Genomic DNA, 13,324 nt, shown 5'->3' on the forward strand with positions numbered 1-13,324 from the left:
TGAGTGTATGATTAAATGTGTTTTATTCTTGAAATATATGGAAAATCAATCAACCAACCAATCAATCAATGATTCCTGATATATAGCAAGCATTTAACATGTAAAGAATAGATGATTTTACATAGTGTACAGAATTATTATGTATTTTAATACGTGAACCAGCATATCATATCATGATACCAAGCATCTCATAGCTCATGATAAAGATAATTTTAAAGATTTAAGCAATTTCAAGAAAAACATTAAGTAAATACTATTAGAGGAGATACTGTTACATAGCAAATCTGTGAAGGTGGTATAAAGATTAATGAAGTGAAAGAAACCAGATACCTGTTTAGCGTGTTTCTCTCTCCACCCCTTCTGTTCAGTAGCTGTTCCAGTCAGAAGTTTCAACCTGGTTCCGTAACAACACTTGCAAACAACTTCCACTGTGGATATTAATTAAATTAATTTGGTGATAGATTCTATATATCATGGGCTATATATTCTAAAGTACCAATTCTTTCTTAGACTCAGTAGACAATAATATAGGAGACTGCTGTTTCTTCATTGTTTATAGTGGCTTCTTTAGAAAATGAAGGAATATTTAAGTGAATAAATTAATACTGATTTAATGCCTTCTATCATCCATTGCAATACTTTGCTTTCTGCATGTCTTCATAGTTGATTTAAAATGTGAATTTTATTAGAAAATATATTTGAATTATATTAAATTTAGCTTAAACATTTTGTTTGCATTTCTTTCATAGCATGCTGTCTCTCTGATAAACATGATTCTACACAGGTGCAGTATTATTAAAAGAGGCGAGCAAGCTTATTAAAAGGTGAATAAAGACATCTAACTGTGAAGTGCACTATTAAGGCATTTAAAGATGTTTGGGAGTATAGCCAAGCAATCAATCATGTACTATACGCAGAATCTTAAAAAAATCAATACCTTGCTGACTAGGTGGCCAGTGAGGAAATGATAAGATAAAAACTAATGTGATTATTTATTGATAATGTAGCACCTAGTTGAACTGTAAGTCAAGTAAGTCAAGTACGAGGCATGTTCTGTGTTGAGAGAGAAAGAGACTATATAAATGGGCTAACTCATTTCCCTCAAAAATGTAAAGTATGCCAGAGTATGAAAAAAAGAGACAGATTGGGGATTACAAATCTTGTCATTGAAAGCTTTGCAATGTTGTCTATCTTTATTTCTGAGTCCAAATTATACTTATGATATGAGTATCTTTTTTTTTTTTTTTTCTCCTATGCAGACCTGTTGTAGCTTCAGGGTTTTATGGTGAAAGCAACTATATTTTTCTTGACTCAACTTTGGCATAATTTTTGACATATATACAATTTCAGTCATCTCTTAGAGTCCATAGAACTAAAATCTTAGTGTAAAATGGTAAAAGAAAAAGCAATAAAGATCTTTGTTTTGAGGAATTATTTGTGTTACATTTTAAAAATGGTTTATAGGCAGATATCAGATCAGATAATATGGATTTGAGTCCTGATTCCACAATTTAAGAGCTGTGAGCTTTGGGACAAGTAATTTACTGTAACCCAGGCTTTATTATTCTCAGCTGTTCAATAAACTTTTGTTATTGATTTTTTTTTTTTTTAACACATAAACTCAATGAGAATAGAGATTTATGTCTGTTTTGTTCACTCGTATAAGCCTTATACGCTCAGGGCGATGTGTAGTACATGACAGGCATCATGCATATTTATTAAATAAATTATTGCATAAATCCTTTCTTAAATTGGGTTTTCCCAGAATTAGAACCAGTACTTACAAGAATATGAGTGCAAGTGGTTTATTGGGGAGAAGAATCCAGAATCCACCCAGTAAGGTGGTGGAGAAGTTAATCACAGAAGGGAAGGTAGGATACAGGGTACATTATTATGCAGATCCATTCTATCAGGAAACTCTGTGAGATGATGTAGAACAAAGGATAGAGCTAAGATATTTATTCATTCACCAATTTCAATCAGTCATTGGTTTGGGGCAGCACTTTTGGATTGAGACTAAGAGTCACGCCTGCTTGTATTTAGAAGTAATTGGCTCAGTATGAACAGGCGTGGTAGATACCAATGATAGTAGATGGGGCAGTCATATCATATACTTCAAATTCATACTAGAATAAGGAAGACTTCACCACTTGGGTTTTCAAGAATCTAGAACATTTTTATATTTGAGGGGACAGCTCAATGTGTTGTTCTACTTTGGCTGCAACCACAAGTTTTCAACCACATCTTTGTATTCAGATATCATATAAAGATACATTAAATTCATTTTAAAGAAAAAAAAATGAGAAAAGGGAAACTTGAGGGCTAAGTATGTAAAGGACAAGATGCCATCCTACCAGATATCTATATTAGATTATAGTCTAAGACTCACAAGTATTGGTCACCGTGATCTAGAACAATTGCTTCTACTTTCTCTTGTTAGACTCTTTCAATAATAACTTCACAGCTCATCATTTGTATTTTTAAAAATAGAGCCAATGTTATTATCCTGACTTTCTATAATTTATGCTGCTGAAATGATTTTATATATGAAACAAAATATGAGTCTACATAAGAGAATTTAGGTTAGTAGAAGGTGAGATTTGCCAGTGGACAATGGTGTTGCGAAAACATGCTTTTCCTTCATAGTCTCTATGTTCTGGACAGAAAGCAATTATTTCTTCTAAGCACTGTGTACAATATAAACTGTGTATTCTCTAAGGTATTTGAGGTATAGAGGAGAAAATAAAAGAAAACTGCATTCTGGATGTATACTAAGTATTCTGAGCTATGATAGGAAACAAAGAGATAATTAAATGCTTTATATGTTTTTGAATAAAATTTAAGATGATTCATTGTAGAAGAGGTACAAGAGAAAAAGTTATGCAACTTGATACTAGCAATACTAAAAAATACCAGCAATACTAGAACAAATTTTAAAATATTTCTATTTTAGCGCAATTCTTCATGAATTTTACACAAAATAAATGTATTTTAATGAGAAAACTTGACAATATCAGAATTCTCAAAAACTAAGGGTGTATTAAATAAGTGATAAAATAATGTGTGTTTGTGTATTAAAAGTGTGTGTGTAGATACATATATGTATGCATAAATGTATATACACATATATAAATAAATACGTCCATATCTGACGTTTGTGTGTATATATAAATATATCTTAGACTTAACTTTTCCAAGTATTAAGGTACTAAATTTTAGATCAAATAACAACTGTAAAATATAAGTGCTAAAGAAGAAAAAATGTGTTTTGGATGGTTTGCTATTCAATTTATTAATACATTTTTTACTTTAACAATCATAACTAAATTTATGTACTTTCCAAAGCATATTAGGTAGATAAATGACTTAAAGCAGTTGCTTAAAAACAGAAATTTTTTTCTTAAAAAAAAACTGATTCTGCTGCTAATCTCCCCCATCCCCTACACACAATACCATACCAAAGATACTGCATTCATTATAATCTTTACAGTTTAAATTATTTTTTCTACAGAGATAAGTCTAGCAGCAAAATATAAGAATAATGTGGAAAAACTTTTTTTTTCATTTTTGGAGCCTACTACTCCAAGATTTCAAATAGGCACAGTTCAATATACAATGACAAACATGACATAATATAGCCATATATAATTTGAGAATCTGTTCTGCAACTAGCTATCTCTTATACTCTGTCTCTTTTACTAAGGTAGTATAAAATGTGATGACTATCATTAAAGAAGACTCTTTTGAAACAGATATCCACATACTTAACTGTAAAAAAAGTATTTTTATTGCAAATATTAACTTCTTTATTCAAATTGGAAAAGGTTTTAATACCTTAGATACCAAATTCTAGAGGACTATTTTGCTGAACTAAAATATATCTCTAATATAACTATTATGCAGCATAGAAGTGACATATGTATGTATAAGTATTTTTAATGACTATGAAAATCATTTCTATATAATTTTTAGTGAAATATGAAGTGTACAAAATATTGTTTATTCATTATTATAGTCAAAAAAACTTAATGAAGTTTATCTCCATGTTGTGTGGCTATGAGTTAGTTCTACTTTTCTACATTACATTGTATTAAATTTCTATGAATAGTATATGTTACTTTTATAAATTTTTAAAATGTTGATTTCCAAGAATTACAATAATAATTGAAGCTAAAAACTTTTATAGACATGAAAATTTAAAATATATATAGATAATAAATTAAAGCTAATTTTTGCTTAAAGATTCCAAGAATGTTATAACCTTTCAACATTTTAGCTGGGGAATGTGATTTCCCACAGCATTTGGGTGTCTTACATGACTCTAATACTTACGTGTGACCTTGAATAAGTTACCAATATTTGGTCTTGGCATGTAACTAAATAGAATGCATAACAAAATGGTGGTAAAATTATTTATTTTCTGAAAAAAATAAGATAATAAATATAAAGGCCTAAAACAGTGCCTGCAACATAGCAATCTTAAATAATTTTTCTTCTTCCTAATCTCACATCGATTTTGATGGTAAAATTGGTATTATAATTTGCATCTTCTAAAATCTTATTTACTATTTATTATTGTTTACTTATTAAAATTTTATCTACTATTATCTATTAAATATTATTACTATATAAATAACTAGTTACTTAATACTTATTACTATTACTAATCGCTAGTTGGTATTTATTAAGCCAGTGTTCAGTTCCTGTGCTACGCGTATTTCCTATGAATTTTTAGCCTTTAGGAAACTGAGGCACAAGAAAGATAAATAATTACCTTAGGTTGTACATGAATAGGACCAGAATTACGATTTAAATCAAGTTCTGAATTTAACGCTCAGGTTCTTTCCACTCTACCTCACTGCCTCCCACAAAATTAGAGTCTGATGTTGTTCACCCAAAATTATAAAGTGAATTGAGCAATTGTCTAGTAACTGATCAACAGGATCAGACAACTTAGAAAAATGTAATCAATATACAAAAATATTTTGGTAGACCTTTTATAACTGCCTCAAATTGCTTTTACTTTGCTTTCAAAATAAACAGAATCAATACTGAACAAATGAAAAAAGAGGCTTATTTTATTTTTCTCTAAGCTGGATATGGAAACATAAGTGAAATTCCTAGAACATGACTACCAAAATTGGTAAGCTGGGCTAAAGAGTAGCTCTGAAAAGGGATACCTTATCTGTACCTCTCATTATGGAGATTTGGGTTCTTCTCATCTGTGGTTCACAAACAGCAATCACACTATCTGTCAAGACCACATGCTGTGATCGACACTGCTAGTCTTTAGAGAAATGCAAATTAAATCACAATGAGATAGTACCTCATTTATGTTAGAATGGTCATCATCGAAAACATGAGCTAATGTGGAGAAAGAGAACCCTTGTGCACTCTTGGTGGGAGTGTAAATTGGTACAGCCAGTATGAAAAACAGAACACAGGATCCTCAAAAATTTAAAAAGGGAACTGCCATATGATATCACAATTCTACATCTGGAAATATATCCAAAAAAACAAAAGCACTAACTTGAAAATTATCTGCACCCCCTTGTTTATAGCAGCATTATTTACAATAGCAAGACATGGAAACAACCTAAGTGTCCATTGATGGATGAAAGGATAAAGAAGTTGTATATATACAAATGTAATATAGTAAGTCCTCACTTAACATTGTCAATAGGTTATTGAACTGTCGCAAAATGATATATAACAAAACCAATTTTACTATAAGCTAATTGATATAAACATGAGTTAAGTTTATACAGCATCTCATCAACATTGTAATAAAATGACATTGTACAGAATAATATTATTCAAATATGTGCTCTGAATAGCCATAAAAAATGAAGAAATCCTACCATTTGTGATAATACGAATGGACCTGAGGCATTATGATAAGTGAAATAAGTCAGAAAAAGACAAATACTGTATGATCGTTTCATATGTGGCACCTAAAAAAAAAAAAAAAAAAAACCAACAAATGACCAACAAACAAAACCCCTCAAATGCATAGAAAAAGAGATCCGATTTGTGATTACCAGAGGTGAGTGGGGGGAACAAGGGGATTGAAGGAAGGTAGGTGTTCAAAAGTTACAAATTTTCAGGTTGAAATAAATAAGCACTAGGGATGTAATGCACAGCATGATGACTATAGCTAACACCGCTATAAGATATATAAGAAATTTGTTAACAGAGTCAATCCTGGGAGTTCTCAACACAAGGAAAAATTATTTTTACTCTTCTTTTTATTGTATCTATATAAGAAAATGAGTGTTAGCTGAATGTATTGTGGTAATCATTTCACTGTATATGTGAATTAAACTATCATGCTGTGCACCTTAAATTTTTAACATGATACATGCCAATTATTTTTCAAAAAAAACTAGGCGGAAAAAAGACTACAGTTTGTTGAAAAAAGAATGATAAATGGAACAGTAGGAGTTTGGCAGATGACATACCGAATATGTTGGCAAAAGATGAGATGATCACTATTTCTCCCCCAATTCACAACTATAAAGTTACAATACAAATTTCTAAATAAAAAATAAAAGCACAAATACATGTCAAGTGCAATAGATGGCATCACAGGATGTAATATGACACTTTCTAAAACTGCATAATGTGAGTTCAAAAAATTTCCCCTGAAAATTACATTGCATTGACATGCAATTTTTAAAATGTCATTATTGGAACTTCTAGAGAGCTAACTTATTAAAGATTCACCTCTTTATAAAGAAAATATGTCATTGGTAATTTATTTCACTTTATAAGCCTTTCTCTTCTCTACCTGGAAGAATAATGTAAAAGTAAAAAATAAAAATAATAATTCAAAGGTAAAACAGAAGTAGCAAGACCCCATAGAGACAAACTGCAGCTGGTTTTGTTATTCTCAACTACTGGTGCATCCATATGTTCTTCCCACTTCCCCTAGAAGAATAGCTTGTACATGTAAGTGCTCATTCTGGAATATTACCTATTGATGAGATGTAACATGAAATTAATTTTCAGATCTACCAAACACTTCGTAATGTAAGACAGCCTGCAGCTTTCCAGATAATATCACTAGACTGTAATAGCATGTAGCAAGTATGCTTTAAAAAAAAAAAAAAAGGCATTTGTGCCATCTCCCATCTTCATAGAAAGCTTGGGTTTGCAAGTCATTTTTAAGTGGGACTGATTCTCAGGCTTCTTATGAAAAATATTACATTTCTCAGGTAATTATAAACCAATGAAAATAGTCTGGGAATTATGTAAATCAGTACATAAAAATAAAAACGTTAATATTAGAAGTCCATAATATCTTTAAGCAATAAAAATAGTATGCTGTTTGCATTAGTTAGGACTCTTGAAGGTAAATTAAATTCAACACTAGTGGTAAAATAAATTATCTGCCTCAATTCCAAGGAGAGGACAGAGTTGGCTTCGAGCATAAGTTGTATCAAAAGGGTCAGAAGAGCCCCAAATCCTTTTCCTCCACTTCCAAGCTCGCTCTTACTTTATTGTTGTCAGAAATGGGTGCATTCCATGTGGTTTTAAAAATGACGCATGCATTCCATGTGGTTTTAAAAATGACGCATGGCAACTTGAAGTTATAATACTTGCAATCTTTAAAGGAAAATGTTCTTTCTTTCAGTAGCCATAGAAATAATCTAAAATAGCTTTAATTAGTCTTGTTAGATTATTGACAGAGTCAAAATTGCCTATTGCTATAACCATGTTAACTCTCTCCTTAAAAACAGAACCCTAAACCTTAAGTTGGCATATTGTGATCCAGAATAAATCATCACATTTCCCGCTTCCCTTGAAGCTAGGTGTCATCATGTGACTAAGTTACGACCATTCAAATGTAACCAGAAGTGTTATGTGGAACTTCCAGAAAAACTGTTTAAAGGGAGATTTCTCAAAGTAAAGGGCTCTTTTTGTTTGTTTTTCTGTCCTTTCTCATTTTAGCTCTAAGGTGATGACTCAAGCACTAGTTGTCATCTTGCACCATACGGTGACTAACAAGAATGAAAACCATTAGTTTGAATGGTAGAGCAAAAGGATAAAAATCTGGATTCCTGATGACATAGCCTTGCCACAATACAATCCCTGTACTATCTCCCCATGCATTTAATGTTAAATAAGAATATATAAATGAATAAATAATCAATTATCAAGTTTAAGCTGTAATTTCCTTTTCTTTTTAACGTGGAAAACATGACTATTATGGACCAACTATGGTGTAGGAGAAGAGTCCCTGCTAGGTCATATGGTCCTCCCCTCTGCCAGACAAGGTAATGATCTGAGTAGAAGCTTCACTAGATGTGGGAATAGTAGTTCCAAAGACATAAATAAATAAATAAATAAATAGATAGATAGATAGATAGATAGATAGATAAACAAACAAACAAGCAAGCAAGCAGACAAATAAACAAACAAATAAATAAATAATAGATAAATATTTTCATGTCGGTTCAACCATAAAGGATGTGTAAGTAAATCCTACCCGCTATAGAAAATAAAGAAGATAATATGTTCCCTTGTATCATCACTGTTGAGGAACTCATAGCCAGTCAATATGTGAAGCAACATATATAGGTATTTATTTCCATAAGATGCTAACAGATATCAGAGACATTGAGGGAGATTTAGAGTGAGAGATCAAAATTGAATAAAGTTGACTTAAAAAAAAAAAAGACTTCTACATAAAGAGGTTACTATGTTTTGATAGTTAACAGATGGTTCCCACCCACAAAAGAAGATGATGTTCTCTACAAAAGAAAGTACTCCAGTTTTAACTCCCGTCCTCACCCAATGCTACTGACTCCATGTCATAGTTCGGGACATAGGGAATTAAGAAGTTGCCATGATGGAAACTCAGCTTCACTGTTCTCATAGTTCTTTTTGCCTCAGTGTTTCTATGACTATATTTACCTTTTTTGTAACAAAAGTTGTTACATAGTACCCAACTGTTTGTAATCATCAAATCTTCCTGTAATGGAAGATTTGAAGTGGTGATTATAAAAGCACATTATCAAGAACAAAACTTTCATATTCTCAATATTTTTATTTATTTATTTATTTATCATTTATTCATTTATTTATTTACTTATTTCAGGATACATCTGTTCAGTGTCATGACCAGCTATTGCATTTAGCATTCAAGAGCATGGGTGCAAAAAAAAAAAAAAACAAAACATTAAAATCCTTCGTTGAAATGCTTTACACGTTCACAGAACAGAAACTAAAATAACCTGATAACCTGTAATATAATTAGGTTCAAATACAGTTTTGGAATTGTTTTTCTGCCCATATACATGATTATTGTCTAAAACATGTCTTTTTGTAGCAGCCAGGCCTTGCCACCACTGTGCTTGGGTGAGTTTGCAAATCTGTTGTAACCTGTGGCTTCTATGTCACTTCTCTGACTCTCCTGTCCTGCTAAGTTCTGTTTTGTTTTGTCTTCCTCACAGCATTTAAAACCTTCTGCCACTGCCACAACTACTGCTGCTGCTTGAATCACTACAGCCACTTTGGTTTCATGGTTTTGCAAAATATTAGCCTCCACTGCCATAGGGCCCAGAGCTTCTACCCCCAAAGGTTCCTCTTTTCAAAGGCCCAAACTTTGAAGATTGAGTGTGTAATTGCCAAAATCATTATAGATTATATTACTTCCAAAATTGCTTCCACTATTATTTCATTATAGCCATGCCCACTGCCACCATATCCTCTACCATCACAGCTGACACCAAAACCACCTAGACAACTGAAGTTTCTTCCTTGGCCAAATTTGTCCTTCCCACCAAAGACACCTCAGTGACCACAACCCAAGTTTTCAGAACCACTTCGACCTCTTTAGTTGGATGAAGCACTAGCCACCTATTGCTTAGATAGCGCTTCCCTTACTTCTAATATGTGGTCATTCACAGTATGATACTTCTGAATGACAATCTTGTTTACAGAGTTACAGTTATCAAAGGTTACAAAAGAAAAGCCTCTTTTCTTACCACTGCCTCAGTCATTCTGATTTGAATCCCTTCAATTTTTCCACAGTGTTCAAAATAATCTCGTAGGCGATGTTTCTCAGTGTATTCTTTAACATCATTAACACAATATTTTTTGCAGTTAAATGAGCATCTTCTCTTGAGTAGGCCCTCTCGGGTTCCACACCTCTTCCATTTACCTTACATTCATGGCCACCAACACCTGCTTCACAGTGGCATAGATGACAAACCCAAAGCCTCTGGAACACTTGTTGTCTGGGTCTCATTACTGCAGTCTTTGAGCATTCATTGCTCAAAAGGGCTCCTCAGATTCAGTTGTTTCAAAGCTCAAACCTCCTATGAGAGTTTCTGCAGCTGTCAAGGCTCTTTGGGAGACTGACTTAGATTTGATGACTATGGGAGAGGGGACTTCAGCAATGTTTGCTCCACAGTATTCACTGACAGAAAGCCAAAACTTTCTTAAACCTCAAGCTAAAATCTTCCTAACTTGGCTCCAAAATAATTTTACACTTGTTTTCAAATTGATAGCCAGATGAGTCCCGTAACCTCAAGATGTAAATTTCCCAAACCATTTTCTCCTGATCAGAAGTAGAATAAAATATATGGCAAATTTACAAGTATTTCATTTTGTAAACATTGACCAAAACATTATTTAATAGTGAAGCAGTACATAATTTCAATAGGTGAAATAGCTACTGATTCATTAAAATATTATTTTAATAATATTTAATGTACAAAAACTTCTATATATGTGTGTGTGTGTGTGTGTGTGTGTGTGTGTGTGTATACACACACAATGGGCATCATATTATATATTCATTGAAGAATTGAGCATTTTCCCCAATAACATATTGTTTATTTTGACTTATGCCACAGAGCTAATCAGAAAAAAATAAATATGTTATGTACAAAAGACCTATGTATAACATAGTTTAACTATTAGACATTCCTAGACACATATTAGTGGTATATGTTAATTTAGGATCTTCTCAGGAGGAAAAAAAAAGTGATATAGAAAGTCTAAAAGTATTATTTAATTCAAATATTAAAACCTTTGTATCTCCAAAGAAAATGCAATTTTAGATAACACTATCTTTTATATTCTATATTTTGAATCATATACATTGTTCCACCTTCAACTTTCAAAGTTATACATTTTAGGTGAAGCAAGGTCAACTGTGCCTTTTTATCAGAGAAACATCACACAATAGGGAATGAGATAAATGTATTTTCTGTCTTCAGACATCCAATACTCTCATTACTAAAATTATTACCCCTGAAATAGAAGACAGATAATTGCCAATGAGCAAACTGAAACAAATGTCTAGGACAGAATGAATACATAGTAGCTTCAAATGCCAAATAAATAATCCACAGATAGATAGATAAATAGATAGATAGATGATAGATAGATGATAGATAGATAGATAGATAGATAGATATAGAAAGACAGATAGAACTACCTATCTATATATCCACCTATCTATCATCTATCATCTACTATCTATCTACCTATATCTATCTATCTATCTATCTATCTATCTATCTATCTATCTATCTATCTATCTATCTATCATCTATCTATCATCTATCTATCTATCATCTATCTATCTATCTATCTATCTATCTATCTATCTATCTATCTATCTATCTAATCTATCTATCAAGTTATGGCTTATAGTTAAGTTGAAGCACTTAAATTTTGAAGCCCCCCAAAAATTGTTTTTAAATCGGGAATTCTCTTTAGGACTACCCTTCTGTTCTGAAAATACCTGTGCATTCAGGGACTAAATAAGTAATACTTTACATTGGTATAGTTGTTTGGGTTTTTCAAACTTCTTGCAATTCTAATTGTAAAGTCATTTTTAAATGAAGTTTAATTGAATTAAAACATTTAGATCTTAAATGTTCTGTTCAATGAATTTTGACAATTTATACAATAAATGACACCCCAAACAAGATCCAGAACATTTCCAACCCTCAGAAAATTCTCTCATCCATCTATTGGTCAGTGCCTCTAACACTTCCTTTCATAACCACTAACTCTTTTCTATCACTTTAGATTACTCTGCTTATATTTGGATGTCATATACACAGATTCATAAAGTGTGCATTCTTTCACTTATTATTTTTTATTTGCATGAAATTTTAAGATATTTCAAAGTTGTTTGTTAAAAATTCATTATTTTTTTTTAAAACATGAGTAGTTTTCAAATATTTTAATGCCTGAGAGTTTTCAATATATTCCAATTTGGATTATTTTAGATTGGTTATTATCAATAAAGCTTCTATAGCCTTTCTTGTACAGATTTATTTTGTGAACACTTGTTTTCATTTTTATTGGATGAAAACTTGGGTGTAAAACTGTTGAGTCATAGGGTGCATATATAAATGTTTATAAGATACAGAATAATGAATTCCAGGTTCTTTATAGTCTCATCAAAATTTAGTGTGGCCCGTTTGATTTGAACAATTTTAGTAGGTATATACAGGTATCTCATGGCGATTTGAAATGGATTACCTTGATGATTAGTGATTTTGACAACCTTTGCTTGCTATTCAAGTATTTTCTTTGTGAAGTATCTTTTCAAGAATTTTGCTAATATGTAAAATATGTAGGAACTTTTATTTATTCTGATCTAAGTACTTTCCCAGATATACATATTATAAATATTTTTAAAATATATTGTTTACCTATTCATTTTCTTAATAATATTTTTAAAATAATAAAACATTTTAATTTTGTTGAAATCTAATTTACCAGTTTTTCTTTTATGGTTAATTTTTTGTGTGTTTGCCTACTTCAAAATTATGATTGTTTTATAATTTAGAAGCTTTGTTACATTTATGATCATTTCACATTAATTTTTGTGTATAGAATCGGATGGGTTGTGATTTAAGTTTTTTATATGGATAACCACTTGTTTCAGGAATTTTTGCTAAAAAAGACTTTTCCTTATCCCAGTGAACTGACTTGAGGCCTTTGGAAATCTTTTAACCATATGTATATTTGTGGTTTTATTATTTTTTTAACACTGCACTTTGTGTTTACTATAATATAGTAACTCTTGAAATCAGGTACTTTAAATTCTCCAACTTTTTTTTTCAGTATTGGTTGATTATTCTAGATCCTTTATATTTCAATATAATCTTAGAATAATATATTTCTTCAAAAATAACTTGCTGTAATTTTGATAGGGTTTGCATTAATTCTGTAGTTTAATTTAGAGAAAAAATTAATAATTCTGAGTTTTTTAATCTATGAATATAAAAAATGACTACATTTTCTTAAGAATTATTTCTTAGGTATTATTATTAGTCATTTTCTTAGGCAT

At 31.2% G+C, this 13,324-nt stretch overlaps 1 protein-coding gene and 1 long non-coding RNA gene across 7 annotated transcripts in view; one reads left to right on the top strand and one right to left on the bottom strand.

Moving 5' to 3' along the window:
* Positions 1–13,324, top strand: part of LRP1B (LDL receptor related protein 1B) — a 1,622,137-nt gene that overhangs the window by 1,468,021 nt on the left and 140,792 nt on the right. The gene's annotated exons all lie outside the window — the stretch shown is intronic.
* Positions 1–13,324, bottom strand: part of LOC118613657 — a 54,784-nt gene that overhangs the window by 8,587 nt on the left and 32,873 nt on the right. For 2 of the 3 annotated variants that reach the window (XR_004955624.1, XR_004955625.1), the window contains exon 2: positions 331–428. This is a non-coding gene — a long non-coding RNA (uncharacterized LOC118613657). Of the gene's footprint in view, positions 1–330; positions 429–5,861; positions 6,476–13,324 lie in introns of those variants that run through there. The other variant, XR_004955626.1, reaches the window with a different exon arrangement.

Source organism: Rousettus aegyptiacus, unplaced genomic scaffold, assembly GCF_014176215.1.
Source record: "Rousettus aegyptiacus isolate mRouAeg1 unplaced genomic scaffold, mRouAeg1.p scaffold_m13_p_2, whole genome shotgun sequence".
In the NCBI taxonomy this organism is placed as follows: Eukaryota; Metazoa; Chordata; class Mammalia; order Chiroptera; family Pteropodidae; genus Rousettus; species Rousettus aegyptiacus.